Source organism: Ruditapes philippinarum, unplaced genomic scaffold (genome assembly GCF_026571515.1).
Source record: "Ruditapes philippinarum isolate M1 unplaced genomic scaffold, ASM2657151v2 ctg7530_1_1_1_1, whole genome shotgun sequence".
Classification (NCBI taxonomy): domain Eukaryota; kingdom Metazoa; phylum Mollusca; class Bivalvia; order Venerida; family Veneridae; genus Ruditapes; species Ruditapes philippinarum.
Genome location: NW_026856051.1, coordinates 53330 through 59348, shown reverse-complemented (window position 1 = coordinate 59348; position 6019 = coordinate 53330). Strand labels below are relative to the sequence as shown.

General features: G+C 30.9%; 1 long non-coding RNA gene across 2 annotated transcripts in view; it reads right to left on the bottom strand.

Moving 5' to 3' along the window:
* Positions 1-2309: 2309 nt before the first annotated feature.
* LOC132745258 (uncharacterized) overlaps positions 2310-6019 on the bottom strand; it is a 53417-nt gene continuing 49707 nt past the window's right edge. For both annotated transcript variants that reach the window (XR_009627814.1, XR_009627813.1), the window contains one exon: positions 2310-4356. This is a non-coding gene — a long non-coding RNA (uncharacterized LOC132745258). The remainder of the gene's footprint in view (positions 4357-6019) is intronic.

The following is a 6019-nucleotide window of genomic DNA, read 5'->3' as shown; positions in this document are numbered from 1 at the left end:
TTGACCTTTGACCTAGAGACCTGGTTCATGTGCGCGACACTGCTCCTCATAGTGGTGAACATTTCTATGCAGTTTCATTAAAATCCCTCCATTCATGTAGGAGATATGCTCCGGACAAAATTGGACGCCGACCGCCCGCCCGCCCGACCGCCCGCCCGCCAGGGGCGTTCCCATGATACGTCCCGTTTTTCAAACGGGCGTATAAAAAGTACACACATGTTTTTTGGAACAGTTTCATATATTTGTTGATATATTTAAAAGATTAGATTTATGACGTATGTAAGGTCTTACCTTAATTCTGTTATAAGGTTATCGCTTCAATATCCAAAATTTTGAAAGATCTAATTTAAAATCAAATATAGACAATTAAACAACACATTTTGCACATTTTGGTACAAGTGGTGCAATTTGTTAATCTACTCATAAAAAAGAATAGGGGATTTTATATTTCTATCCATATGCAACTTAGCCATGGCTAAATATAGATTACGGGATTCCAGTAAGATTGTTTGTTTCTAAATATAAATAATTTATAAATAGATTTTTAAAATATGACCTACATAATAATATAGGCCAGAACTACTGTTAACAACATTGAAAATACGGGGCGCGGGTTCAAGCCCCGGAAGAGGCAACTTTTTTTTACTTTTTTTTTATTTTCCTTGCAAATTGTTTGTGTGTCTCTCGGGTCACTCTTGATAAAAAAGTGTTGTTGTTTTTGTTATTATAAAATTAGTATCGATATTCATTGACTAAATTATGCCATTTTTATCAAAATAATTAATATCGTACCTGGTACTAGTATTTTCAAAGTCTAATAAAATAAAAACTAGACGGTTAAAGTATTTTATATTTGACAAGCTCAACAAATATACTTTTAAGAAAATTGAGGCAAACTTTAAAAACTAGAAACAATAATTTGCTTATGTCATTTGTTAGCTGAATGCTATTAATTGTTTCTTAACAATTTTCAAAAGGAAAACATTTCTTCATAATGATTATATAATAGAATAATATTTAGAGTTTCACATTTCTGAAAAAGCGCCCTTCTAGTAGTTAAGAAAAATCTCCATAACTCGTAAACAATACGGTAAAGTTTGTTTAAATTTTGCATATAGGTGTTCCTTAAGGTATATAACTAACCTATCTTGTCAATGTTATAGTTTCTTATAGTGCCAATTAGGGGGCTCATACTTTAAATACTGGTGTGCAATATAACTATATAACATTGATTTTAATTGCTTGCTGCTACAAATGATTATCTTAATTTATACAACTGTAACTGATAGCGTTGCGGTAATATTATATAAATAACACATGGGTTTGTGGGTAACAGTAAAAATATCAGGACAATACTGTTACCCGAGGAGTAGCCGAGGGTAACAGTATTTTTACGAGGGATGATATTTTTACTGTTACTCACAAACCCATGTGTCATTTATTTTATTACCCCGAACAAAAATACTGAGATGATCTGAAGTTGTCAACTAAATCTAACTGTAACAAAAATAAACCAAGAGTAATGTTCAATAACTAAACTGTCCTTACCTTTTAAGTTTTAAGTGTACTTTACTGTAGGCCTACTTGAGAAGTTTTCTTTTTCTTTTATTCTTTAAGCAAGTGATGATATCTACAAATCATAAACATACAATAAGCTAGGTTTTATTTAGGAAACAAAACACTAACCCATTTACACGGTTATGATCTGTGAAATCTGATCCTTCTGTTTCCAGAATATTCTTAGCATGGTTTTTGACAAAATAACGATGATATCCTATGTCCACCATATCTGTAACGTTTCACTGATTAAATTTGTTAAATAATCCTTTGTTGCATGCTTAAATCGTCTGCATGTTCCAGTTTGACACATAATTATTTACATTGCAATTACTTCCGTTGAAAACGGATGTTCACTTTTTGACTATTCAGCAAAAAGATATTTTTGCAGGGTGCAAACAACTAAATTTTATGAGTGTCATAGGGACTCCAGAGGAGAAATTGATGTCCTATCGGGGTTTAACAATGAAAATAAGAATGAATCGAGAAAAAAAGGCAGCCATTTTATTTCATTTTATTTAGGAAATAGACCACGTGACCTCTTAGAAAATACTGTTATCTATGTAACAGTACAAAATTCTTAGTCACGTGGTACACTTGCATTAACAGTAAAAATAACTCCCAGAGGCCTATGGGAAATTAGCATTACGAAATAAGTGAGGGGTAATAAAAAGGACTAATAATGAAAGCGATTAACTATTCATTATGGAGTACAGATGGACTTCGGATGAATTTAAATTGAAACTGGTGAATTCCTTAACTTTAACTTTTTATTGGGTTAGTTTAGTAATATGTACAGCGTAACTATACAAACAATATTCAATTTCACAATTTTACAAACATAATCATCAAGTGTACATACAAAAGGATTGGGCAAAACGTTCTAACAACATTATTGTGGACCCTTTCCTGTAAATCTTTTACGAATATTATGAAAATTGGTAGAAGATATAAATAACTACATTCTAAATTGTCTAACGTAAAACATTTTATCACACACCCGTTCCGATTTCGCGACTCCATAAATATGGTATTGCACGGCCGTGCATATATTTTGACGTGACGTCATTAGCGTTATACAAACATAGTGTAAAGACGCGCTAAATGTTAGCGTTATACTATAGGCGCATCAATGAAAAATGACTCTTATTTCACATTAAACGGTCTTTATGTTGGGTATATGATAAATAGAATATTAAATTCGTGTAAGTTCATAATTGAATTTATTGCACTCGTTGAATAAAATAAAATTTATGCTCGCCAGAGGCTCGCATTATATAATTTATTCAACTCGTGCAATAAATTCAGTATTGAACATACACTCATTCAATATCCTCTGTAAAATCGTTCTGAATTTTTCGGGCATGCTGGTTATATATTGTCAAATGATCAATATCAAGCTCAATTTTGTAAAAGTTAAAAATACATGTACTACAAACCATAGAAAATGTTGTAAAAACTATTATAACTATCAACCATAGAAACACATTATTGCAATAGTACCTTGCGTAAATTAATGAAAGCTATTCATATACAAGCCAATGTTCGCCTCTTTGCTGGCAGCTATAGCTGATTTTCAATGATCCTACTTTTACTATACTACCACTCTTAACTCTGATCGCTGTACCCTCTCCAGCTGGGTGGAAGAAAACAGAATATCTTACCTTGACTCGCAAAACTGGCAATTAAACCTATCCAAACCTAGAGATGAATAGGGAAGCTCTTAAGGAAATTACACATCACAGCCATCTCGGCGTATTTTCCTCTTCCTATCTCAGGCGGAGCATTCACATTTATTATATACACGTATCACAGTAATGCGAAGCTTGATCGTCTCTTACTGGAAAAAAATATTTTCTTAAGTTGTCCACTATATGAATATGGTGGTGTAACCTTCGATAACTGTACCGCCTACGAGAAGGAAACTATCGAAAAAAGTTCTGGTTGAGACAGCTGTTTAGAGGATTGTGCACAACAAAATGTGCCAATTGCCAAACCCATGTCCTATGTAGGATGGGAATCCCTTGAATTTCATTATTAAACCAAAACACAAACTCGTTCTTTTTTATAAAATGACTAAAATCTGGGTCCGCTTTATCATTCTGAAATCCTTTAAGTTCCAACGAATGAAACATCACACAATTTACGACATCAAAACTATTTTAGACCTCCCAGAGCTCGTACCACGCTATATTTTAACTTCTTTTTGCCGTCCACAACTGGAACCTCTGACAATCTTAAACTCTAAAACTGTATCGCTATTTAACTAGAATATCTCCCCTTTCATTCAAAATGTACCGTAATATTCTTACTCTGGTAAAAGAACCCACCGGATTTTACACACACTTCCGAAGAACAACTTCTGCTCATTGGCCGAAAATCTTTTATCTATCATACCTTCACATCTTTGTGTTTGTGGACAAATTCACTTCGTCTTTATCAACACATAAGAGCTTTGTCGATAAGCTGTATATCAATGTACAGCCATGTACTATTAAATAGTATACTGACTTACAGAAAATGTATCTTTGCAGATCACATACTCGTATTTATATTGAAAGATCGAATTGGAACGCTTCGACTAACAATTAATTTTCAATTATCGATAAAGATTAAATCACTTGTCATTTGTTCTGGTTTCTTTTTGGTTGTTGTTGTTGTTGTTGTTGTTTTATCTCCCTTTGTCTTTCTATCTGAACTCACCAATATAACTTCTTTCAACAGTTTATGTATACTTAAGTATCTAAAATAAGTCAGTATCTTCTTCTGTTGCGATGCAAGATTAAACACAACCCATTACTGAAAAAAATGAACTTATGAATATGTAAATAGAATATCTATTTTGATGGTCAACAAAACAATGTGCAATATGTTTTATCATAAAACCAAATTGCTTCTTGGAAATAGTTTTATATTATATATTTTATCTTATATTTATTTCAATAATAAGATGTTATTATGTATAGTTATGATTCAAGAAACTGTAATGGTTAAGTTGGAATGTAATATTGTGTTACATATTCAGATGTAAATGTACTAGTATTACGTTTGACAAAATAAACATACTAGTATTAAAATATAATTGTATCAATATTAACTTGTTATGCCTGTGACATGTATATGTATACAATAACCTTGGTGCGTATTTAATTATGTTATTTTTTCATTCGAATAATTGATTTTGCCACATAATGACATTTATTTTCACTTCATAGTAAAAAAAACAAGTTAAATACAATCATAATCTTCAGTATTTGTTAAAATTATAAACGTAAAAGTTGTTACTAACTTCACATTAAATAATAAGCCTTTATTGATGTTTACTGATGCCATTATGCATCATGTGATATAATTACACAAATAAACACAAACCATAAGTTTTCTTTGTTGGTCAAGTTTTACAAATACATATACATTACAATACTATATAGTATAGGTCCTCGTTGTTTTGAAAGCGCTGCTTTTGAATAACAAATATATGTACTATCTGCATACATTTATGTAAATTGTAACATCTCTACAGCACAAATCGTATCTTTATTTAGTATTCAACATTTAAAGCATTTGAACAACGAATAACCCTAGAAAACATAGATATAAGAAAGTCGTGCACTTAAAGTGAATAGTAAGTATTTCAAAAATTGATAAAAACAAAAGCAATTACCATTTGGATATTCTAATACAATTTGCTTTGAAATAAAAATGTTGATAAAGTTCTAAGTGATATGGTATGAATATTTATATGATAAATAATAATATTTTGTTCTCTAACATTTTATTATTCTGTTATTTTGTTCTCAAACATTTTATTATCTGCTACATAAATACATGTATATGTAATATTGGATCATGTCACGCTGGTCAACAACATCCGCGGTTAATGGCTATATCTAATACCAAACACTATCAACATAAGTATTTCTTGTCTTACAAACCTTCCACAATAGACCAAGTCATTTTAAATTAATTTATTTACTAATTTATTTGTCATGTGTTTGTTGCTTTCTAGTAGTTCTTACTAAGAGTTATATCACGTTTTAATTTCCTTTTCTCATTACAATAATTTCAGTACCAGTTCTTACCATTGTTAAATATCAACAGTTATATGACGAGAAAGGGTGTAATAAATGTAACGTATATTAATCATCTTAGATGACCAATCATCTTTACTTGTCCTATATATAAAGAATTGATACTTATTGTTAATAAAGTATGTATGTCTTTTGGTTTGGTTTCTATGTCACTATCATTGCGGAGATATCATCCGCTACAAAATAATTTACACTACATATTACTAGTTTAATTGTTTGTAAATATGTCACACATAAATGAGGTCACCATAGTAAAATGTTAAGATACAATGGTATGTTAGAGACAATCACACTTCAGTATTTTATTGTCTCTATATAATCCCTTATTTGCCTATAAACTTTTTCTTTTCATAATATGAATTTCATGTGAT